Raw genomic sequence first — 26,755 nt, 5'->3', positions numbered from 1 at the left:
GCTTAAACAGAAGAAAATACACCTTCTGGAGTGGCCCAGTCAGAGTCCTGACCTCAACCCGATTGAGATGCTGTGGCATGACCTCAAGAAAGCGATTCACACCAGACATCCCAAGAATATTGCTGAACTGAATCAGTTCTGTAAAGAGGAATGGTCAAGAATTACTCCTGACCGTTGTGCACGTCTGATCTGCAACTACAGGAAACGTTTGGTTGAAGTTATTGCTGCCAAAGGAGGTTCAACCAGTTATTAAATCCAAGGGTTCACAAACTTTTTCCACCTGCACTGTGAATGTTTACATGGTGTGTTCAATAAAAACATGGTAACATTTAATTCTTTATGTGTTATTAGTTTAAGCAGACTGTGATTGTCTATTGTTGTGACTTAGATGATCAGATCACATTTTATGACCAATTTGTGCAGAAATCCATATCATTCCAAAGGGTTCACATACTTTTTCTTGCAATTGTACATGTGGTGGTCAGGCTTGACCAGCAAATCGAAGGGGTTAAACAGCTGGCATCGGAGTTACCTCCAATCCCGACAGTTACAGAAGGAGCCTATCAGCCGCAGTTTTCATGCCCAGAGATGTGGGAAAAAGGCACAATATAGAACATGCTGAGATTTTTCCTGAATGCAGAGATGATGCGTGAAAAACGATGCTCATGGAAATGGATGGGTCGGGATTAAGCCTGAATGCTATGCGTTCACTGCCTAAATCACATCCAGACGGAAAATGTGCTCATGTCAAAGAGACCTAAAGCTAATGTCACACAAGCAAGTTTTCTGTCCGAATGCGATGCATGTAGCAAACGCATAGCATTCGTACTGAACCCTGACCCATTTATTCCAATGGTTCTGTGCACATGAGCAGAGTTTTTCACGCTTCATCTCTGCATTCAGGAAAAAACGCAGTATGTTCTATATTGTGCCTTTTTCACGCAGCCCTGGCCCAATAGAAATGAATGGGGCTTGTGTGAAAAATGGGGATATCTGGATGTAATGAGTTTTTCACTGAGCTAGGAGAAATTGTTGTTCTTCGCATGTGAAAAACTGATTGCATCCGAGCGGAAAAAAACCCTGAAACACTGAATGGAATCATAGATGAAACTGATTGAATTTGCATTCAAAACCATCATATTTTCCCTGAACAAATCCTGATACAATCCATATCGCTTATGTGAAAAAGGCCTAAGAGCAACTTTCTCCCCTCTCCCTCTTCTGGATGGAGCTAAGAGGGCCTAAACATGGGGAAGTCGGGAATACAGCTGTCGAGGCAACAGATATTTAAAGCCCATCTGTCAGCAGATTTGTACCTATGAATCTGGCTGACCTGTTGCATGTGTGCTTGGCAGCTGAAGGCATCTGTGTTGGCCGCATGTTCATATGCGTCTGCATTATATTAAAACATAATTTTTCTTTGTATTCAAATAATCTAGGTGCAACTGGGGCGTTGCCGTTACACCTAGAGGCTCTGCTCTCTCTGCAACTGCCGCGCCCTCTGCACTTTGATAGGACCAAGTGTGATGATGTTTTCACTGCCTGGCCCTGTCAAAGAGCAGAAGGCACGGCAGTTGCAGAGAGAGCAGAACCTCTAGGTGTAAAGGCAACGCCCCCATTGCTCCTAGATGCTCATTTGCATATATTAAAACCTTTTTCTCAGCAATGCGGACACATATGAACATGGGACCAGCACAGATGTCTTCAGCTGCCAAGCGCACATGTAACAGGTCAGCCAGTGTCACGGGTACAAAACTGCTGACCGATGCCCTTTAAAGCGTATGGCAAGCCTTATCATAATCGTTCGAGCTACATTTACCATTATAAGAAAACTACGTATGTGTGTCACGAGATCATGTACAGTGCGCGCCTACACGTCAGTCATACCTCGAATTGTTCCCGCAGTCTGGAAAGATCTGCAAATGAGGCCATGACGCCAAGTATCAGGAACTCTATACTCTGATGGTATTTGGAACTTGAAAAAATACCATCAATGTGTACGTAGCTTGGTTGTAAAGATATAATATGCTATGTCCTTAAGGATACTTTAAGCACCCTGAATCCCCCTGTTTATTTGTAGGACAGGTCTCTACTTGTTTGACTTGGTAAACAGTAGGTAGACTATGGTAAGTCACTTGTGTGCTTTCAGCTCTTTCAATGAGCAGCATGAAAAGTGTTTGTAATCAGGGTCATTCCCAAGGTAACAGGGACTCGGCAGCCATGTGAGACACAGCGGCTCCTCTTACAGGAGTGAGGAGGAAAACAGGCAGAGGAGAACCACAGAGAGACAGGCAGACTAACACGCACATAATACAGGGCATCTTAAGACGAGAAGATTCTACGAGAATCCATGGGGAAAAGGAGCTCCTCGGAAATCTGAAGGATGGTAGAAGACTTTAAGATCCAGAAGAGAAACTCAAAGAACTTCTGCATTCACGACACAGCCTAAGAAGACATCAGTCTAGAGGTAAAAATTTTGGATGTACATGAGCAGCTAATATCTTAGTGTCATGAGTCGGGGCTTTAACAAAAAATGTACAGGACATGGATATAATCTAATAGCGGTTGAAGATACAGAACTAGAATTTTAAGATTTAGGGTCTGAACAAAAGAAAAGTTCATCCGACGCTCTGTGAAGAAAGTGAGAGGCGTCCATGTGCAGGACAAAGAGTTGAGCTATAGCACTGGAAAAAGGGCCTACAAGAGGGGGTGAGTGTTGTTGTGGATGAAGCCTTCTTCTGTATTTGCAGGCCAGGAGAACTAGCACCAGGGGTAGGTCAGCTTATTCTTATCGTAACATGATGCCACAAAACTTTCTCATATGCAAAGTTGTGTTCAGCAAGTATCCCGGTCAATCCTCACTCTTTTTTTTTTTTACAGAATGTTTTTAGGAGACCTTGTGTATGATAGAACGTGCAATCATCTCACGTGGACTTGCTATTTGTAGCTTTGCGAGATTATTTTTTTCTGAACGTGGGGGTTACACAAGCCTCAGGTTCACGACAGGGAGGGCTGCTTGAAAGCTGTAATTTAGAGCTACTAGATCCATTTTGCTGCTCACTCACTTGCAGACTTGAACACTTTGTGACGATGTCAGACTTATACTACTGCGTAAAAAGATTCAATTTTTTTGTCATATGGAAAGATTCACAGATGAGAGAGTGGGGACTATCAGGGAACTTTGGACAATTTTTTTTTCCAGTCTGACAGTTTTATAACAGACTCATCATATAAATAAGGCTACTTTCACACTAGTGTTAATATTTTCCGGTATTGAGATCCATCATAGGGTCTCGATACCGGAAAAGCTTCAGTTTTGTCCCCATTCATTGTCAACGGGGACAAAACTTAACAGAACGGAATGCTCCAAAATGCATTCCGTTCTCATACCGGAGAGCTAACAGCAGCATGCTGCGGTTCTCTTTCCGTCCTCTGATGTGGAGCAAGATGGATCCGTCCTAATTCACAATGCAAGTCAATTGTCACGAACATTCCTGTGACAGGTGCCTGGAGATCAGTGAGACAGGTTCCTTGTGGATCAATTCGTGTCTGTTTCTGGTAATGGCCACACCCCTTGCCTCAGGTGTTGCTTGCGTGGTCATTTAACCTTCCCTATTTATTGTGGCTTCTCCCACCATGCTGTGCGGTTTATAGCTTCAGCCTTGTTGTGGATTGCTGGAGTTTGGATCTCGGCGGAGTTCCTGTGCTTCCATAGCCATTTGAAGTTCAGTGTCTTCCTCTTGTTTATTGTTCTACCTTTTTGGAGGAACAGGTTGTCTCTTGTCCTGACATAAGTATCAGGGTCCTAGAGGGTGAGTTAGGACTTTAGGTTCCTGTGTATGAACTCGCCTACCTCTGGAGTCAGTTCATACGTGCAGTCAGGACTTTGATTAGAGTTTCTCTAGGAGGTGACCTGCTCCTTTCCCTTGTTTCCAGGCCTTTTCCCCTTTCCCTCCTACATTTGGTGTGGGTTTCCCTCCCACACCTAAGCGTGACATCAATGGGGACGGATCCGTTATCTCTGACACGATCAAAAGCGGATCCATCCCCCATTGACTTTCAATTGAGTTCATGACGGCCGGTCTCTTCTAAAACATCTGATCGGCAGGAGTCCCGGGTGTTGGATACCCACTGATCAGATACTGATGACCTAAAAAATCTTGTAAAACCTCTTTAAATCAGAAAAAATTATTTTAATGATGTCTCCTGACAATCTGCCACCACTGTGTTCTATATCTCTGTAAACGACTAGTCACTGATCAGATTGCCTAATGTGTATCTTACAATTACAATAATAAAAATTTCATAGTATGTCAAATAGCTTGAAAGAGGCTGCATGTGGCTCTTAAAGGGGTTATCCAGAATTACAAAAACATGGCTGCTTTCTTCTAAAAACAGCACCACACCTCTCCATGGGAATAGGGCTGAGCTGCAATACCACACACAACCTGGAGTGGTGCTGTTTCTGGGGGAAAAAAACAGCTATGTTTTTCTAATCCTGGATAACCCATTTAAGCAACACCATGGCCAATCTTGGCATATAGATAAGGTTGGGATGACAAATTCTGGTGGTTAAAAATTGCACAAAATGTACTTCAACATAGCTATGTGCACCTGGTATGTTCTGAGGACATCTTTGCTGGTTTCTCAGGCGTGGTGTTTCAGAGATGCCAATATGGGAGAGCTCTTCACATGGTAATACTCTGGTGTTGGGAACCTACAACAGGTGTAGTACATCAGGACAAAGTAGTAGTATCCAATCTATGCTCAAAGGGTCAAACTATTTAAACGTTTTAAATGTCTCATATTGATTTAGCGGATACTTTACAGATATTTTTCCAAGCATGAAATATTAAAAAAAAGTTTTTAATACAGAAATCAAAAGTAGACATCAGTTTTGAAATTCTACTTGTACAACTTTTCAAAACTATTTATACAGACCAATTAAAAAGTACGGTAAACACTTAAATCCACTTTAGTACCTATTTAATATTTTTCACTTAATCTACATCTCTTGAAATTTTGTAAGAGCTTTACTTTACCTTGGTATTGTTTGCCACATGCGGCCCACCCCGACTCAGACCCCCTCCAACACTTGCCGTCCCTAGCTGTTTCCCTGTGCTGTCCTGAATGTTGGCACCTTTGGCATTCGTTTCTTTCAGTTGTGCATTCAGGCACCTATACTGAAGACACTACCACTGTGCTCCCTTTGCCTACCAGTCTGTCAGTTTGACCCACCATCATGTCCCTCAAAACTCTTGCTGCGCTTATTATTGTCGCTTATTAAATTCACTGTCTCTTCTTAATAGGGTATTCTAGTTAGATTAAGGTATCCCCATAACCACAGGATAGGGGATAACTAGATTAGATTGGGGGGGGTCGAATTGCAGGAGCACACAACAATCTCGAACAAGTGCCTCACACTTTCAAAATTAATGGAGTGGCAGGTCGAGTATGTGCACTGCTGCTCCATTCATTCTCTATGGGGCTACTACAGTACAAGTGTTTTGGCTATTTCATACAGTCCCATAGAAATGGAGTCCAAAGGATATTTGATCCCCACACACTGTGTAGAGCTGGCTGGGGTGCCCATGGAGGTCATGCCAAAGTCAGTTATGAAGATAATCCACAGCACTCCCTTGATGTGATGAAAAATGATATGAGCTTTATTGATCCAGACTCAATAGACATACTGTAGTAGAAATTGCATCGTATAAACTATCAAGGGCCCAATGTTCTAGACATTTCGGTCTATTAGACCTTCCTCAAAAATATAAAACGGAACAATATATTTGATATACAGACAAACATAAAAAGAACATTAAAGAAGATGGTAGAATGGTAGAACCTATACAATGTCCATGTAATATATATTATAAATATAAACTGTTTAGAATGTATGCAGATCACAATACCATCAATTGGTACAATGGATAGGGGATAACTTTCACCCCTCCAGCTCCTCTGACATGAGCATTGGAACATTTCGTGCTCCGATGCTCTCCCTTGCCCTGCGCTGGTTCGCGCAAGGCAAGGGCTCTTTGCTTATATTTTTTACATTGCTAGGCAGAAGCTTCCGCCTAGCAGTGTTCCCAGTGACGTCACAGGCACTGATGGGAGGGCTTTAGCGATGCCCTAGCAGTTTTACAATTAGTGCCAGTGACTTCACCAGGCTCACTGCTAGGCAGAAGCCTCCGCCTAGCTTTACGCATGGTGAGACCGTTACATCACCGGATCTAAAAAAAAAAGCCTTTGCCCTGGGCGATTCAGCACAGGTCAAAGGAGAGCATGAAAGAGGGACTGCCTCAGTGAAAATGGGGATATGTCTGGGTTCAGTGCTGAACCCGGACAACCCTTTAACTGAATCACCCCTTTTTTTTGATGACACACCCCAGCACAGTCTAATCATGATGTCGTACAAAAGTGACTCCACAGAGGCAAGTGAATTGATGGGTTCAGAGATACTCCATCTTTCTTTATTTTAAAGCCAGTTGAGCCTCGGAAAAGTGTGTCATAATACCGGTCAGGGGTGTCGTTAGGTCAAAACATTCGGGGCTTCAGCCCCGGATGTTTAGTCCAGTGCCCCGAATGTTATGCTGGCCCGGTAGCATTTTTTTTATTTTTTATTTGGCTATTCCAGGACCCTTTAATATTGATTGGACCTGGGCAACCCACCACAGATAATCTCCCGACCCCCCCCCCCCCCCCCCTTGTACTTGTTCCGCTGATCCGCTACTTGCGGGAGGCGCGGGCATGAGTTCAGTCACTTCGGGTGTGCAAACCCGGGATCATGCGCCACAGGACGGGATTGCGCACCGAAGTGACTGAACTTATGCCCACGCATTCCGCAAGTAGCAGAACAAGTACAAGGGGGGTGGGGGGGGATGATCTGTGGGGTTGTCCAGGGTCCACTCACATCAATATTAAAGGGCCCAAGCAAAGATTTTTGCAGTGGTGAGGAAATGAAACATAACCGATATTGGAAAGTTACCGAATGTTGTATTTTATATAATGTCTGCAGTCTGCAGTACTGCACTTCATTTGCATAAACCAGAACACCCCTTTTAAGCATGCCTTTAATGTGCAATGTCAACACGGTGGGCTTGTGCCCCGTATGTTTTCAGACCCTAGCACCGCCCCTGATATCGATTATGGTTACTAGATTCTGGAGATGCATTTACAATCCAGGGAGTTCTGACTGAGTAAAAATTGGATTCTACCTAACAACAAGGTTTTTTTTTTTTTTTTGCCTTCTGGATCAACAGGCTAAACTGGATGGACACGTCTTTTATGTCCATAGAAACTATGTTACTTTATGATAAACTCTGATAATGAAAATATCCCGGCTTTCTCAATCTGATTTTGGTGTACAATGTACGGCTGTGATTTGGCTCCTCTTAGTTTACCACCTCTGTACATGGCAATCACAGACTGCAACTCCAACATGACTGATGACGGGTGAAAGCACTGTGCGCCTCACTGTCATTCAACCTGATGAGTATATAGGTACAAGAAGCGGAGATATAAGATATACAGGAGAGTTGTTTGTGACCACAGATTTTGGGTGAGATTTATTAAAGTTTGGCATTTTATGATGGTCTTTGATATTACTTGTGCTGCCGGAGGATGTGCCTAAATTATGAGGCCCAGCCTCCAGCAGTCTGTGCCAGAATGAAATCTATGTAGCTCCAAGCTGCTGTAGATTTGTCTTCATTTATGCCAGAAAACTGGTGTAAATCAACATAAATGCGCAGGCCTGCTGGCTGCACCGCCTCCTTTTTCAGAAAAGTGGGGAGGGTGATGTTTAATAAGTCGCAAACACATGATTTGTGACTTTTTTACTCCAGAAATCTGTAGGGCAAAGAACACAAGGGGAGATCTCCTTGTGCCAGAACACATTATGTTGATGTAAGAAAATCTCCACTGAAAAGCAGCTCATCCATGCAGGGATCCTAGCAAACAACTGATTGCTATGACTGCGTGAGGGTGATATTGGGAGGAGGTAGATATTGAGCTTTACTCTACTTTAGGGTATTTTTCTGGGGGGGTTTGCATAAAAAGGCACAGTAAGTGCTTAACTGTACCATACAGTAGATCACTCATAGCTGATCACTCATAGCTGCACTCGCATGGGTTGACCGTCGGATATCCCTCTCAATAGGGCTAATCTGCGTGTGGACACCGGAGAATCGATATGCTCATCCTCTTTTGTCCGCATCCACATTGTTTGCTGGTCGGATGCCGACCGATTCACTTCAATGGAGCCGCAGAAGATGCGGGCAGCACCCCGTGTACTGTCCTCATCTGTTTGTCCGTTCCGTGGCACCCGCAAAAATATAGAACATGTCCTATTCTTGTCCGCATTACAGACCAGGATAGGACTGTTCTATTATGGGCCGGACATTCCGTTCCACAAAATGCGGAACGCACACGGCCGGTAACGTGTTTTGCCGATCCACAATTTGCAGATTGTGCATAAGCCCTAAATCAGTGGACAGTTAATGTAAGGAGCTGCTTTTTTTTGCTGTGGATTTAAGCCCAGAAAACACATCTAAATCTGCTTCTAAAAATGTAGCGTGAACATGCCCCTATATCTGCTGATCAAGGTGGCCTCTTGTCCATACCTTGAATAGTTCAGTGCAAAAGAAAGCTAAAAATACGATGCAGTTTCAAAGTCTACAAATAACAACAAGAGATTAATTTTATAGTCCAAACTCAAGGTAAGGCCTTATAAAACTTCACCGTTACCTTCCCATCCCTCACTTGTTACTTACAAAAAAAAATAGAGATCTGCAGCTAAAAATATTTCTGTTTAGCATCTGTAGAGCTTTAGTAGTTATATGGTAATTGCTTTACTTTGTGAGGTTGTTGTCTTTCGTGACGTTAGTGAGGATAAAGTTGGATGTAAGAAAAGTCACGATGTCAGATGGTGAGAATTCACATTTTACAGGTTGTGCTGCAACACTTCTACCCCACATAGCAGAAAGACAATGGGGGTCATTTATTATTCTGAAATACACCTACAGCAGGTCTAAAAAAGTGGTGTGGCATGGGCAGGGAAAGGGATGGGCCGGGAGGCCAGTCTGATTTATCATTCATATTTTCTACACCTTTTTTAGGTGTAGAAATAGGTCTAAATGTAAGACTGCAATGAAGCTGGCTTGTATTTAGGCTAGATCTACACAACGACCTTTACATAGTAACATAGTATATAAGGCCGAAAAAAGACATCTGTCCATCCAGTTCAGCCTGTTATCCTGCACGGCGCAGGTGCGGGATTTAGACAGATGCAGGCGAATCGGACGTCAATCAAGAGTTGCGGGGCGGGCTAGAAGAACTAAATGGGCGGCAAAAATGGTCAGTAGACGGAGCCTCTAGGTGCTGAATCGACGCCCACATAGCACCTAGAGGCTCATTAGCATATGGATAAAAGTAAGTTTTTTAGGTGAACGGCTGCAGACAAAAGTGAACAAAGACTTATGTACTGCTGACACTAGCACATCGCTAGTCAGTCAGCTACATATGGCAAAATCTGATGGTAGAAATCCTTTAAGTAGGCTAAGTTTTAGATGACTAACTCTGCCCTAGAATTTTGTGGCAAATATCAGCAACAATAAAGTTGTATCTTGGGCTACTCCACTTTCCCGCTAAACCATAACCTGTTCCTGGTAAGTTGAAGAGCTAGGTGCAGTGGATGTTTCTAAAACTAGTTGTGCCAAACTGTGGCACATTTTACAAGAAGGCCTAGGTGCTATCACGTAAGTAAATGTGGGCCATTGTATAGGGGTTACAGAAATCAGGGCAGAGCTTGAGGAATGTTCTGGATCGCTAGGATTAAGATCTTCTACCCATCTCTGAGTGCCTTGCTTTTTTTCCATTATTTCCCTCATTTGCCATTTTTCTCTTTAGAATGATTAATTCTAAGTAGACTTTACCAGATATGTGACCACTTGTGATTTGCTCATCCATAAAATACCTTTGTGGAAGAAAAAAATGGTGTGGAGCAGAGAGCATGGGAGTGGTCGTTGTGGTCCTGAGAGGGGCAGTAGTCCTCACTGTGGTAGTCCTCACTTCGGTGCTTCCCAGGGCCATGCACAGTGAATGAAGGGCACCCTTTTTCTTTCTTCTGGTCACTTCCTGACTTTTTGGGGCTCCTGCCTGATGGTAATTGGGGTGCCCTTGAAGTTAGGTGGTTGGCAGGGTGCAAGGCAGGAGCATGGATGCAAGGTCAGCAGATGTATAATGCAATAATTTTCTTAACTAAATTGATGATGGGAGTAGTTGTACATATAGCAGTAAAAGGCACAGTCCCAAAGTATATTACAGTATACTCCCCTCCCAATAGCTGTATACGGGCAGCAACAATGATGGCAGTAGTAGTCTCCAAACAACCACATGCATGCTATTCCGTTCTTTCTTAAACTCCAGGGCTAAGGGGTGCAGAGTTTAGATTTGTATGGCCAGTCTGTCTCAAAGTGGGTAGTTGCCGGAGGCGGTACCTTAATGACGTTATCTTTCAAAGCCTTGAAGGTTATGAACCTTCTAAGATCACTGATCACTTTCCTTCAGGGGTACTCTGATAAAATATCATCTTCAGCAGCTGTAGTCTCATATATAAAGGTTCTCTGGCCTAGTTTGCAGGCGCTTTCACATGTAAGTCTTGTCTGTAACTCTTCCCTGCTAGTTGGGTGTAGTTAGACATCCCAGACGCTAGAGGGAGATAGGGAGCCCCTAGTATAAATGTTCAGGCCCAGACAGGGAGGAGAGAGTTCAGAGTCAGGAGTCTGTGGAGAAGTAAGAAGGCACCAGCCAGAGATATGCTGAGGGCCTCCTCCTGACATGCAGCTTGATAGCCCCGGCTGCTAGCTATGACCAGGAGGCTAGTGAGGAACCCTAGCCTGCCTGAAGATCAAGAGAACCTTAGTTAGCTCAGAAGTCACCCCAGTAGTAGGACAGAACCTGCAGTCATTCTCAAGCCAAGTAAGGATATTTCCAGCCAAGATAAGTAAACTAATAGGCAGAGGAACTATAAAGCAAAGCAAGGATTAATACGAGAGGAAGATATATATTTACCAAGGATTTAAGCCAGCATTTAGGCATCCAGGCCTTGGGATAGAAACCAGACAGGAGTTCTAAAAGAACAGTGTACACTATTTCTGAGGAAAGGTACAACCTGATTCTGAGTGTGTTCTGGATTTACCCTCTGAGTATCTTGCATGATTAATACCTGCCATCTTGTGAAATAAGCCTGCTTGTAAAGCTTGTGATCTAAAGGACTGTATTACCATCTTGATGTACAAAGTTGGACTGTTTAAGTAAAGCAACGTTTGGTTCACTATACCGCCTGTGTACCTCACTTATTCCAACTATAAATCGGTGTGCCACCGTTACAGGCACTGGCGTCACGAATCCAAAAGGGACCTTGCCCCAGGCACTCAAAATACCTGTAACATCCAGGGCACCTCATCCACCATCAGGCCTGGTCCCTACATACAGAGTGTGCCCCAGAGGAACTGTGTCTACCTCTCCTTCACTGCCGCATGCCTGCCCAGGGTTCTCCAATACAGTGAGCAACCCTCGATTGCCCATAACCGTGACCTCACTTCGCTATACCCTTCAGGTCTGGCGTGCTGCATATATATTGCCCATAAATTGTTGTTGGGTATACACAGTGGATAAAGAAATATATGCTTTAACAACAAACCACAACATTTAACTCATCAATATTAAATGAACCCTTTTAGCAGCGCCTAACCAGAGAGAGCACCAGATGTAAAATGGCTATCCTATAAGTCAATGTTCGACCCTTTAAATGGGCCTTGAGATGTGACTTGGATTACCTTTTTCCTAGAATTCCGGAGGAGCATGTATGACCTATTAAGGAACTCTCTATAAGGAGAGATAGTACCCCCACCCACCCAAAGCACGACCTAGGCCTCTCACCCAGTTAAGCCAGTACTCTTTGCTCTGCACTGATGAGGGGCAGTCACCCCAAAACAGCTGTCTGCAGATGAGGTGCTGGCTTAGTTATTATCCAAGTCATGTCTTCATGTTTATTTAAAGGGTCAAACATTGATTTATAGGATAGCTGCCTTGCATTAGAGCTTGCTAAGAGCTCATTTGCATATCTCCCAGAAGAGCGTGTATGGTCTAAGCCTCCTCCCACTGAATAACGAGCTTAACTAAGAAGACTTTAAAACTGAAATTACCATTTTAAATTAGGTGAACGAGGTCAGTGGATCTTCAAAGGTTCTCAGGGTTTACTTTATACTATGCACTACTGTACTTTGTGCTATGCTATCTATTAGTCTCTAAACCAATTACAATTAGACAGGGATGGACTGGGACAATAAAGTGGCCCTGGACTTCAGCCAGACCGGCCCACTTTATTTTTCCCAAACACACTCAAAAAAGGGGTTATGTCTCTTCAGCAAGTGGCATTTATCTTGTAGAGAAAGTTAATACAAGGCACTTACTAATGTATTGTGATTGTCCATATTGCTTCCTTTGCTGGCGGGAGTCATTTTTCCATCACATTATGCACTGCTCGTTTCCATGGTTTTGACCACCCTGTAATCCAGCAGCGGTGGTCATGCTTGCACACTATAGGAGTAGCCGGGATTGTGGGAGTGCACATAGTTTGGTGCTTTTTTCGACCACCAATGCTGGATTACAGGGAGGTCGTAACCATGATGACGAGCCATGTATAATGTGCTGGGAGACATTTTGTCTCTATGGCACTATCTGCCCTAATAGTGATACAGTGCCCACATAGAGCACGATAGTGCCCTCCTATTCACAGAAAAATAGCGCATTTGTACCCATATAGTACCTACCTAGGTGCATAGAAAGTGCCATACTTTGGCTCTATGTCGGCACTGTATGACTGTGGCCAAAGTACTGTAGGTTTTCACTTTAGGTAGGTACTGTATGGCACCATAAGCAAGAAATACACCATTTATCTGTGCATAACATGGCGCTATCTGAGCACTGTATGACCGTGGGAAGACCTGGGCATACTATGCTCAGATAAGTTGTGTATTTAGTGTCTACAGTGCCCACAAAGTGCCATATCATACCTACCTAGAGCTAAAACGTGGGCAGAAAGTGCCATACTTTGCCTATAATTATACTCTGTCTACACAAGTATGGCGCTTTCCGAGTATGGGTTCTATATGGCACTATGTGGGCACGACAGGCACTAAATGCGCCATTTATCTGTGGATAGTATGGCACTATCTGCCCACAATCATACAGTGCCCACATAGAACCAAATATCGCCGTACCGTACCCACACTATTATATGGCAGTGCCCAGAGCGCCATATGTTGACTATGTGGGCAGATAGTGCCCTACTATGCCCAGATAAATAGTGCCCTTAGTGACTGCAGTGCCACACTGTACCCACCTAGAGCCAATCTGTGCACAGAAAGTGCCATACTTTGTCCACAGTGACAAAGTGCCCTTTCTGTGCACAGTCTGGCACTGGCTCCAGGTAGGTATTCTACTACACGTGGGGGCACAGCGCTCATCTCTAAGAGTCTTTAGTAAAGAGTCTTTACTACCTTACATATTCAGCTCCCGCCTCCAGCCTCCAGTAACAAGTGCGGGCGGCAGCGCTCACTCACTGACGTCACGCGCCTGCGCCGCCTAGTGGGAGGAGCAGGCGTGTGACGTCAGTGAGTGAGCGCCGCCCCCACACTGCCTGCTGTTACTGGAGCTTTACCCCCCTGATGCCTGGCGGCCCTGGCCGGCCCATAATTCGATCGGCCCACCGGGATTCTCCCGGTACTCCCGATGGCCAGTCCATCGCTGCAATTAGATATATACCATAAATAACTTATTGTCCAGTACCACGGCTGCATCAGTAAGTAGGCAAGAAATACTAGGTCTTGGTAGAACCAAGCCATGTCCTGTGTTCTGGTAATAGAGGTAGAGAGTCCCTTTAAATGAAAGCTGTTCATCCAGAACGAGTATTCCAGGACATTGCATGTCATTACCACATTCCTCTGCGTCATCCTGTTCAGAGTCAGGGAGGTACTTTTATATAATACATAATTTAGGGATTTAGACTTTTCACCTAATCACTGGTTCATGTCACCTCTAACTATTGTCAGACTGAGGTACCTAGGGCACACCAGTGTAACTGATTCTGGGGGCCAACCTCAGGGCTCCTGCACACAAACTTATTTTTTATTTTTTTTAGTGTCCGTATTTTTTTTATTTTTTTTGTGTGTGGCCTGTAGGTGAAACCATTCACTCCAATGGGGCCGAAAACCCCCCCGGAAATGACTCCATGTGCATTCTGTGTTTGTATGGCCGTTATGCTAAATTATAGAACATGTCCTATTGTCGGCATTACAGACGAGGATAGGACTGTTCTATTAGAGGCCGGCTGTTCTGTTCCGCATAATGTGGAATGCACACACCCGGTATCCATGTTTTGCAGATCCGCAATTTGCGGACTGCAAAACATCCAACAATCGTGTTCATGAGCCGTTATAGTGATAACAGAAATATTAAAGATGAAGTATGATGGCAGACACTCACAGCAAAATGCACACACATACATGTGGCAGAATTTAGGCTACTTTCACACTTGCAGTAGCAGGGTCCGGAAAAGCCTGCCGCATCTGTGCTAACTCTAGCCCACTGTGCCGCCGGAAGCCCGCTGTAGTTTGTCTGGCCACCTCTCGGCATGTTTGCCGTGCTGCGTCCGGACCTCCGGCCCACCCCCATCATAGGGAATGGGGCCGGAGCGGACCTCCGGCGGCACGGTGGGCTAGCGTAGGCACGGATTTTGGCAGGCTGTTCCCCCCCCCCCCTCCCCACTGGAATAGCCTGCCGGACCCTGCTACCGCAGGTGTGAAAGTAGCCTTACACATATATGGATATCCTGCTCTTAAGTCAGTCAGAAACAAGACGCATGCAGTTTCTATCGCACATAGGATGCACGCACCAAGACATTGTTTTGCCTAACCCTATTAAGTGTAGCACACCTAAAGGGGCGGCCTCACTTCAACAAATGGCATTTATTATGTAGAGGAAGTTAATACAAGGCACTTACTAATGTATTATGATTCTCCATATTGGCTCTTTTCCATCACATTATACACTGCTCGTATCCATGGTTTTGACCACTCTGCAATCCAGCAGCGGTGGCCGCGCTTGCACACTATAGGTAAAGGTGTTGGCCTATGCCCACTTCCAGCCTTTCCCTATAGTGTGTAAGCACGGCCACCGCTGCTGGATTGCAGGGTGGTCGTAACCACGGATACGTGCTGTGTATAATGTGATGGAAAGGAGGCAATATGAATAACAATATATTAAGTGCAGTGGCCTACATAGAGAAGTAAGGGCCCCATAGCAAACCAGGCCCACCACACAGCACAGAAGGGTTTCTGCCTAAACCGTTTTCAATGACCCTTGGGGCATTTTTCCACTGCTTCATTTACCCTCTAAAGGAACAACTTTTAGCAGAGTCCTGACCATGTTTTCACCTCCAGTAGAAGAGGAGATAATCCCAACTAAGACTGGGCCCCCTCTTGCCATGGTCACCATAGCAGTCGCATGGTCTGCCGCTACGGGGGTTACGCCCCTGAGTAAGTGCCTTGTATTAACTTTCTCTACATGATAAATGCCATTTACTGAAGTGGAACAACCTCTTTAACCTCTAAGCATAAATGTCTGGCATGAAATTTATCAAATCTTAACCTCCTCAGATTGCACATAATCTACAGTATATTTAAAAGTGTTGTCCTACCGCCTATCTACAGGATAGGTGATTAATATCAGATTGCTGGGGTCTGACTGCTGTAACACCCACTGATCATGAAAAAAGGACATTCAATGACATTATCGCCAATCTATGTACACAAGGGTCTTAAAGGGGTTGTCTCACTTCAGTAAGTGGCATTTATCATGTAGAGAAAGTTAATACGAGCAACTTACTAATATACTGTTATTATCCATATTGCTTCCTTTACTGGCTGGATTCATTTTTCCATCATTATACACTGCTCGTTTCCATGGTTACAGACGAGACTGTAATCCAGCAGTGGTGGTCATGCTTGCACACTATAGGAAAAAGCGTCCGCCTCTCTGGTGGCCTGGACCATGGGAGCACACAGGCTAGTTCTTTATCCTATAGTGTGCAAGCACGACCACCACTGATGGATTGCAAGGTAGTCATAACCATGGAAAAGAGCAGTGCATAATGTGATGGAAAAATGAATCCAGCAAGCAAAGGAAGCAATATGCATAATAATATATTAAGTGGCTTGCATTAACTTTCTCTACATGATAGATACGACTTACTAAAGTGAGACAACCCCTTTAAGGCTGGGTTCACACTTGAGCGTTTTACAGCGCGTTCAAACGCGCTGTAAAACGCTCAACACATGAAAACCAATGCTTCCCTATGGCCCTGGTTCTCACTTGAGCGTTTTACAGCGCGTTTGAACGCGCTGAAAAACGCCCTACGCTCAAACAAGTTATTGAGCTTCTTTGGGGCGTTTTGACGCGCGTTTGTGGCCATAGGACACTGCAGTCAATCACACAAACGAGCGTCAAACGCGCATTTACTATTGCAAAAAACGCGCATAAAAACGCGCGTCAAAAAAGCGCGTTAAACGCGCATATCAAATACGCTCAGGTCTGAACCCAGCCTTAGACCACGTTCCCTTAACCCCTTTGGGACACAGCCTTATTTCACCTTAAGGACCAGGGCATTTTTTGCAAATCTGACCAGTGTCACTTTAAGTGGTGATAACTTTAAAACGCTTTGACTTATCCAGGCCATTCTGAGACTGTTTTTTCGTCACATATTGTACTTCATGACACTGGTAAAATGAAGTAAAAGAAAAATTTTAAAAAAAAATACCAAATTTATCAAATATTTGTAAAAAATTGCAAATTTCCAAGTTTCTATTTCTCTACTTCTATAATACATAGTAATACCTCCAAAAATAGTCATTACTTTACATTCCCCATATGTCTATTTCATGTTTGGATCATTTTGGGAATGATATTTTATTTTTTGGGATGTTACAAGGCTTAGAAGTTTAGAAGCAAATCTTGAAATTTTTCAGAAATTTTCAAAAACCCAATTTTTAGGGACCAGTACAGGTCTGAAGTCACTTTGCGTGGCTTGCATAATAGAAACCACCCAAAAATGACCCCATTCTAGAAACTATACCCCTCAAGGTATTCAAAACTGATTTTACAAACGGGCACACGGCAGGGCGCAGAAGGAAAGGAATGCCATACGGTTTTTGGAAGGCAGATTTTGCTGGACTGGTTTTTTTTTTTTTTTTTTTACACCATGTCCCATTTGAAGCCCCCCTGATGCACCCCTAGAGTAGAAACTCCAAAAAAGTGACCCCATTTTAGAAACTACGGATAGGGTGGAAGTTTTGTTGGTACTAGTTTAGGGTACATATGATTTTTGGTTGCTCTATATTACACTTTTTGTGAGGCAAGGGAACAAGAAATGGCTGTTTTGGCAGTTTTTTTTTATTTACAACATTCATCTGACAGGTTAGATCATGTGGTATTTTTATAGAGCAGGTTGTCACGGATGCAGCAATACCTAATATGTATACAATTTTTTTATTTTATTTATGTAAGTTTTACACTGATTTCATTTTTGAAACAAAAAAAAATCATGTTTTAGTGTCTCCATAGTCTGAGAGCCATAGTTTTTTCAGTTTTTGGGCGATTATCTTAGGTAGGGTCTCCTTTTTTGCAGGATGAGATGATGGTTTGGCACCATTTTGAGGTCCATATGACTTTTTGATCGCTTGCTATTACACTTATTGTGATGTAAGATGACAAAAATGGCTTTTTTTACACCATTTTTATTTTTTTACAGTGTTCACCTGAGGGGTTAGGTCATGTGATATTTTTATAGAGCCGGTCGATACGGACGCGGCGATGCCTAATATGTATACTTTTTATTAATTTTATTTTTTATTTATGTAAGTTTTACACAACAGCTTTTGTGCAAAAAGATGTTTTAGTGTCTCCATATTCTGAGCCATATACAGTACAGACCAAAAGTTTGGACACACCTTCTCATTCAAAGAGTTTTCTTTATTTTCATGACTATGAAAATTGTAGATTCACACTGAAGGCATCAAAACTATGAATTAACACATGTGGAATTATATACATAACAAACAAGTGTGAAACAACTGAAAATATGTCATATTCTAGGTTCTTCAAAGTAGCCACCTTTTGCTTTGATTACTGCTTTGCACACTCTTGGCATTCTCTTGATGAGCTTCAAGAGGTAGTCCCCTGACATGGTTTTCACTTCACAGGTGTGCCCTGTCAGGTTTAATAAGTGGGATTTCTTGCTTTATAAATGGGGTTGGGACCATCAGTTGCGTTGAGGAGAAGTCAGGTGGATACACAGCTGATAGTCCTACTGAATAGACTGTTAGAATTTGTATTATGGCAAGAAAAAAGCAGCTAAGTAAAGAAAAACGAGTGGCCATCATTACTTTAAGAAATGAAGGTCAGTCAGCCGAAAAATTGGGAAAACTTTGAAAGTAAGGGCTATTTGACAATGAAGGAGAGTGATGGGGTGCTGCGCCAGATGACCTGGCCTCCACAGTCACCGGACCTGAACCCAATCGAGATGGTTTGGGGTGAGCTGGACCGCAGAGTGAAGGCAAAAGGGCCAACAAGTGCTAAGCATCTCTGGGAACTCCTTCAAGACTGTTGGAAGACCATTTCTGGGGACTACCTCTTGAAGCTCATCAAGAGAATGCCAAGAGTGTGCAAAGCAGTAATCAAAGCAAAAGGTGGCTACTTTGAAGAACCTAGAATATGACATATTTTCAGTTGTTTCACACTTGTTTGTTATGTATATAATTCAACATGTGTTAATTCATAGTTTTGATGCCTTCATAGTCATGAAAATCAAGAAAACTCTTTGAATGAGAAGGTGTGTCCAAACTTTTGGTCTGTAATATATATATATATATATATATATATATATATAATGCTCAAAAAAATAAAGGGAACATTTAAACAACACAATGTAACTCCAAGTCAATCACACTTCTGTGAAATCAAACTGTCCACTTAGGAAGCAACACTTAGTGACAATCAATTTCACATGCTGTTGTGCAAATGGGATAGACAACAGGTGGAAATTATAGGCAATTAGCAAGACACCCCCAATAAAGGAGTGGTTCTGCAGGTGGTGACCACAGATCACTTCTCAGTTCCTATGCTTCCTGGCTGATGTTTTGGTCACTTTTGAATGCTGGCGGTGCTTTCACTCTAGTGGTAGCATGAGACTGAGTCTACAACCCACACAAGTGGCTCAGGTAGTGCTGCTTATCCAGGATGGCACATCAATGCGAGCTGTGGCAAGAAGGTTTGCTGTGTCTGTCAGCGTAGTGTCCAGAGCATGGAGGCGCTACCAGGAGACAGGCCAGTACATCAGGAGACGTGGAGGAGGCCGTAGGAGGGCAACAACGCAGCAGCAGGACCGCTACCTCCGCCTTTGTGCAAGGAGGAACAGGAGGAGCACTGCCAGAGCCCTGCAAAATGACCTCCAGCAGGCCACAAATGTGCATGTGTCTGCTCAAACGGTCAGAAACAGACTCCATGAGGGTGATATGAGGGCCCGACGTCCACAGGTGGGGGTTGTGCTTACAGCCCAACACCGTGCAGGACGTTTGGCATTTTCCAGAGAACACCAATATTGGCAAATTTTCCCACTGGCGCCCTGTGCTCTTCACAGATGAAAGCAGGTTCACACTGAGCACATGTGACAGACGTGACAGAGTCTTGAGATGCCGTGGAGAACGTTCTGCTGCCTGCAACATCCTCCAGCATGACCGGTTTGGCATTGGGTCAGTAATGGTGTGGGGTGGCATTTCTTTGGAGGGCCGCACAGCCCTCCATGTGCTCGCCAGAGGTAGCCTGACTGCCATTGGGTACCGAGATGAGATCCTCAGACCCCTTGTGAGACCATATGCTGGTGCGGTTGGCCCTGGGTTCCTCCTAATGCAAGACAATGCTAGACCTCATGTGGCTGAAGTGTGTCAGCAGTTACTGCAAGACTAAGGCATTGATGCTATGGACTGGCCCGCCCGTTCCCCAGACCTGAATCCAATTGAGCACATCTGGGACATCATGTCTCGCTCTATCCACCAACGTTGCACCACTCTATCCACCTACGTTGCACCACAGACTGTCCAGGAGTTGGCAGATGCTTTAGTCCAGGTCTGGGAAGAGATCCCTTAGGAGACCGTCCGCCACCTCATCAGGAGCATGCACAGGCGTTGTAGGGAGGTCATACAGGCACGTGGAGGCCACACACACTACTGAGACTCATTTTGACTTGTTTTAAGGACATTACATCAAAGTTGGATCAGCCTGTAGTGTGTTTTTCCACTTTAATTTTGAGGGTGACTCCAAATCCAGACCTCCATGGGTTGAAAAATTTGATTTCCATTTTTTATTTTTGTGTGATTTTGTTGTCAGCACATTCAACTATGTAAAGAACAAAGTATTTCAGAAGAATATTTAATTAATTCAGATCTAGGATGTGTTATTTTTGTGTTCCCTTTATTTTTTTGAGCAGTGTGTGTGTGTGTGTGTGTGTGTGTGTGTGTATATATCTTTTTTTTTTTTGGGCGATTGTCTAAGTTAGGGGCAAATTTTTTGCGGGATGAGGTGATTGTTAAATTGGTACTATTTTGGTGGGCGTACGCCTTTTTGATCGCTTGCTGTTGTACTTTTTGTGATGTAAGTTGACAATTTTTTTTTTTTAATTTAGCACAGTTTTTATTTTTTACGGTGTTCATCTGAGGGGTTAGGTCATGTGATAGGTTTATAGCGCCTGTCGATACGCACGTGGCGATACCTAATATGTCTATTCCTCCCTCCCCCCCCCCCCCCTATTTTTTACCAATTTTTTACCAATTTATTTAAACTTTTATTTTATTTTTTGTTTTTACTTTATTTTTTCAACTTTTTTTTTTTCACTTTATTTTTTGTCCCACTTTGGGACTTCAACTTTTAGGGGTCTAATCCTTTACAATGCATTCCAATAATTCTGTATTGGAATGCACTGGCTGTATGAGTAATACTGTGTGTATTACTCATACAGCTTCCGGCCTGTGAGATCCAGGGGGCTGGATCTCACAGGCACGTCAAAGGAAGGCAGCGGCGATGCCTCAGGAAGGCATCGCGCTGCCTTCAATGCCATTGGGTCCCCCCCTACAGCCCCATGGGGACCTGATGGCACCGCCCGCACAATAAAAAGCTGCAAACCACAGGTTTGAATTGACCTGCAGTTTGCGGCGATCACGGACATGGGGAGGGGGGTCATGGGAGCCCCCCGGGCATTTAGCCGAGGTGCGGCGGTGATCGGAAATACACAGGGCGTACAGGTACGCCCTGTGTCCTTAAGTACCAGGACATCAGGGAGTACCTGTACGCCCTGTGTCCTGAAGAGGTTAATCATGGGGGTCCCAGCAGTCAGACCCCCACCAATCAGACACTTATCACCTGTCGTGTCATAGCTGTTTCACCTTTCACATTTCCTATCCTTAAAGGTTTTCTTTTGGTGTAAAAAATAAAAATTAAAAATCTGGCCCAAAATCTGTCAAACTAAAATAGAAATGCTAGCCTGTTTAAAGGGCCTGTGTCCACTTTTCTAGTTATCTCCCATTCTGTGAATACAGGATAACTAAGTGATCTGTGGGGGTCTGAACGCTGGAGCCTCCACTGATTCCCCCCCCTTCTTGATTGAGTGGCAGGTGGAGCATATGCCCTACCTCTCCATCCATTCTCTATGGCAGTGATGGCGAACCTTTTAGAGACAGAGTGCCCAAACTGCAACCCAAAACACACTTAATCACAAGGTGCCAACACAGCAATTTACCCTGAATACTACAGTCCAATATAGTATATCTTCCATGTACTTTATCACTTGGCTATAATAGCTACATTCAGTGCGCTGCCTGTGCTGTTCATAGTGCGCTGATGAATGGCAGGAAAAGTCTAAGGCATATTAGACTTTTTCCAGGGCGTGGGTGCCCACAGGGAGGGCTCTGAGTGCCACCTCTGGCACCCGTGCCATAGGTTCGCCACCACTGCTCTATGGGGTCGCCAGAGATGGCAGAGTGCAGCGCTGGCTATTTCCAGTGGTCCCAAAGAGAATAAATGGAGCAGCAGGGTGTATGTGTGGCCTTCCACACCATGAAAAAGGGACAGGACCAGTTCCTGGGATCAGTGGGGGGTCGCAGAATCAGACCCCACTAATCATATACACTGCCTGTCCAAAAATTAGTCGTTAACAAAAAAAGGTCTCACACTCTAATATTTCGTTGGATCGCCTTTAGCTTTGATTACGGCGTGCATTCGCTGTGGCATTGTTTCGATAAGCTTCTGCAATGTCAAGATTTATTTCCATCCAGTGTTGCATTAATTTTTCACCAAGATCTTGCATTGATGATGGTAGAGTCTGACTGCTGCGCAAAGCCTTCTCCAGCACATCCCAAAGATTCTCAATGGGGTTAAGGTCTGGACACTGTGGTGGCCAATCCATGTGTGAAAATGATGTCTCGTGCTCCCTGAACCTAATCTTTCACAATTTGAGCCCGATGAATCCTGGCATTGTCCTCTTGGAATATGCCCGTGCCATCAGGGAAGAAAAAAAATTCATTGATGGAATAACCTGGTCATTCAGGATGTTCAGGTAGTCGCTGACCTCATTCTTGGAGCACATACTGTTGCTGAACCTAGACCTCACCAACCCCAGATCATAGCACTGCGCCCACAGGCTTGTACAGTAGGCACTAGGCATGATGGGTGCATCACTTCATCTGCCTCTCTTCCTACCCTGATGCGCCCATCACTCTGGACTCATCAGACCACATCACCTTCTTCCATTGCTCCAGAGTCCAATCTTTATGCTCCCTAGCAAATTGAAGCCTTTTTTTCTGGTTTGCCTCACTGATTAGTGGTTTTCTTACGGCTACACAGCTGTTCAGTCCCAATCCCTTGAGTTCCCTTTGCATTGTGCGTGTGGAAATGCTCTTACTTTCGCTATTAAACATAGCCCTGAGTTCTACTGTTTTTTTCTTCGATTTGATTTCACCAAATGTTTGTGATCACCGATCACTATCATTCAGGATTTTTTTTTTTTTTCCAGCCACATTTCTTCGTCGAATACGATTCATAGATCTGTGTCTACTATAAACAAATCCCCTATTTCCCACTTACAGCCTCCTACAGCTCACTATTGTCACACACCTGAGAAATCAGCCCAGCACCGCAGAGGAGTCCTTCTCTCCAGCAGCCACAGTTTCCTGACAGCAGGGAGGGCAGGAGGACGCAGACATGTTCTCTCCTCCTTCACTGCCAGCAGCCCGTGAAGTTTAGAAGATACTGCGGGGCCTCCTGTACAATGTACACCAGTAGGAGGCTGCATCACTGTGCGATACTGCCACCTAGTGGTTACAATAATTATATCTCCTGAAAAAGGAGAAATTATTGCTCCTCCAATCTCATCTCCGGCGCAGAAGACTGGGGGCCCACCGAGGAATTCCCCGGTGGGCCAGTCCGAGCCTGCCTCTAACACACTTTGACCTTATTTTTCAATCATTAATTTCTTTTGCCAACCAGGTCTTTTAACTTGTTGTGATTACAAAGCACATTAACGTAACTTCAGAGAAATAATGTGAAATATAGTTTTAACATATGTGCAATGAAGAAATATTCAGCATTATGCACAATGGAAAATTAATCAGAAGGTCTTTCAACTGGCAGGTGTCACTAAACACAGTAGAAGACTGTCCTTTGTCATGTCTGAGAAGGTATACAATAACCACAGAGGACTGGTAATTAATATTATAGCTTTTGATAATGAGGTAACTCTTTTTATAACGCTATATTAAGTCAATAAAGTAAAACCTGACGTTCCAATATTTACTTTGTGGGGATTCGCTCTGGTAAACAGGATAAGCGGCACCAAAAAGTTCAGTGTTTATTCACACGTTAGAAAGTTCACAGAACAAAAAAACACTTTCAAGCAAAAGTCACCTTGCAGTACTGGTGTCAGTTCACACCATGCGGCCTGTTCTGCCAACAAGAGTCCATCAGCAGGCTTTAGTCGGCCTGTTTCTCCTCACATGGGTCTCAGCCCTCCACCCCGTCACAAGCATCAGATCCCAATACAGAGATCCCCTCTGCATGAACCCAGCTGTCTTTTAAAGGCAGCTAGGTGCTAACAAAAACCCGGACCGGCACCTGCGATCCAGTCCGGTGTTTGACCTTACCTGACTGCCAATTAGTCCAGCAGCACACACTGGGAGGAAAATACCTGCCTCCACATACAATTCCCTTTACTGTGTCACAATATCTACAAGAAGACCCTTATTTGTGGCAAATCTACAGTATCTTTACACTTTGGAATTTGTGATGCTACGGTATGGAAGTATTCAGACAGTGCGGTTAAAATACACCTCTGGGCTCTGGAGCAGTAGTAACATGTTTTCTGGACAGACTTTGTAGAAAAAACCGCAGCACTCGTCTTCAATATCCAAAATATTTATTCACCAATACAATGCGACGTTTCGACCGGTATGGTCTTTCTCAAGCCTCAGCTGGCTTGAGAGACCATACCGGTCGAAACGTCGCATTGTATTGGTGAATAAAGATTTTGGATATTGAAGACAAGAGAGTGCTGCGGTTTTCCTACAAAGTCTGTATATGTCTGGGGGAGTTTCGGACTGGCTGCCAACACGGCTGGCACCATCACATTAAGGAACGGTATATACACTCGCCTAAAGAATTATTAGGAACACTTGTTCTATTTCTCATTAATGCAATTATCTAGTCAACCAATCACATGGCAGTTGCTTCAATGCATTTAGGGGGGTGGTCCTGGTCAAGACAATCTCCTAAACTCCAAACTGAATGTGAGAATGGGAAAGAAAGGTGATTTAAGCAATTTTGAGCGTGGCATGGTTGTTGGTGCCAGACGGGCCGGTCTGAGTATTTCACAATCTGCTCAGTTACTGGGATTTTCACACACAACCATTTCTAGGGTTTACAAAGAATGGTGTGAAAATGGAAAAACATCCAGTATGCAGCAGTCCTGTAGGCAAAAATGCCTTGTGGATGCTAGAGGTCAGAGGAGAATGGGCCGACTGATTCAAGCTGATAGAAGAGCAACGTTGACTGAAATAACCAGTCAACCGAGGTATGCAGCAAAGCATTTGTGAAGCCACAACACGCACAACCTTGAGGTGGATGGGCTACAACAGCAGAAGACCCCACCGGGTACCACTCATCTCCACTACAAATAGGAAAAAGGCTACAATTTGCACAAGCTCACCAAAATTGGACTGTTGAAGACTGGGAAAATGTTGCCTGGTCTGAGTCTCGCTTTCTGTTGAGACATTCAAATGGTAGAGTCCGAATTTGGTGTAAACAGAATGAGAACATGTATCCATCCTCTGATGGCTACTTCCAGCAGGATAATGCACCATGTCAAAAAGCTTGAATTATTTCAAATTGGTTTCTTGAACATGACAATGAGTTCACTTTACTAAAATGGCCCCCACAGTCATCAAATCTCAACCCAATAGAGCATCTTTGGGATGTGGTGGAACGGGAGCTTCGTGCCCTGGATGTGCATCCCTCAAATCTCCAACTGCAAGATGCTATCCGATCAATATGGGCCAACATTTCTAAAGAATGCTATCAGCACCTTGTTGAATCAATGCCACGTAGAATTAAGGCAGTTCTGAAGGCAAAAGGGGTCCAACACCGTATTAGTATAGTGTTCCTAATAATTCTTTAAGTGAGTGTATGTCTAAGTCGTTGTGCTGCTACATTTTGTTTTTAACATGTTTTCTGGAGTGATGAATTGTGTTTCATTATTTGGTGGTCTTATATTCAGTTTCCAAGTCTGGGTGTAGTGGACTTCTGGAGAACACTAACAGAATGGATAGTGCATAATGTCAAATTTGGTGGAGAAGAAAATTTTGTCATTGGGCTGTTTCTAAGGGCTGTTCCCACAGACACACTCCAAATGGTTATCAAAACTATTCTCGGACTAGGGGAGGTTGTTATAGCTGCAAATGGGAGCCCAGCCCCAAGGGGTTCTACAGAAATTGGGAAAATGAAAATACTTAAATATTACTTTATTATAAATATATTTCCAAATACCATTCATTTAGTTCTAATGGCTCATTTTGTCTGGGGAGCAATCAGGAGAAATAAAATGGCCACTGTCCTATTAGTACACGCAAAACCTGTCCTACTCACACAGCAGGACAAGTTCCTTCACAACACTGAGGTAAAGAGCTGCCTCATCCTCCTCGCTGCTCTGCTTGTCAGGGGATATAATGAATACAGCTGATAAGATCTTCAGCTCAGTCTCTGTAGGAACAAGGTTCATGAGGAGACATGAAGTACAGAGGATGGACAGGACAGACGGTGGTAATGTGGGGCTTTGTTAATGGGGACTTCATACAAGTGCTCATTACCACATCCCCACCTCTGTATTTCATGTCTCCTCATGAACTCCATTCCTACAGAGATTCAGCTGAAGATCTTCTCAGCTGTATTCAGGATCATAATCCCTAGATTAGTGCAGAGAGGAGGATGAGGCAGCTCTGCAGCTCACTGTTCTGAAGTATTAGGACAGGTTTTGTGGTACTTATAGGACGGCAGCCATTTTATTTCTCCTGATTGCTCCCCAGACAAAATGAGCCAT

At 44.0% G+C, this 26,755-nt stretch overlaps 1 protein-coding gene across 2 annotated transcripts in view; it reads left to right on the top strand.

Annotated features, from left to right (window-relative positions):
• USP2 (ubiquitin specific peptidase 2) overlaps positions 1–26,755 on the top strand; it is a 128,157-nt gene that overhangs the window by 31,454 nt on the left and 69,948 nt on the right. The window contains exon 1 of one of the 2 annotated variants that reach the window (XM_040425054.1): positions 2,289–2,467. The exons of the other annotated variant lie outside the window; for it this stretch is intronic. The gene's annotated coding sequence lies outside the window, so the exon portion shown is untranslated. Of the gene's footprint in view, positions 1–2,288; positions 2,468–26,755 lie in introns of those variants that run through there. 2 annotated transcript variants of the gene reach the window in all.

The sequence above is a fragment of the Bufo bufo genome, chromosome 1 (genome assembly GCF_905171765.1).
Source record: "Bufo bufo chromosome 1, aBufBuf1.1, whole genome shotgun sequence".
Lineage (NCBI taxonomy): Eukaryota > Metazoa > Chordata > Amphibia > Anura > Bufonidae > Bufo > Bufo bufo.
The sequence above is the reverse complement of the archived record's forward strand: the minus strand, read 5'-3'. Positions and strand labels throughout refer to the sequence as shown.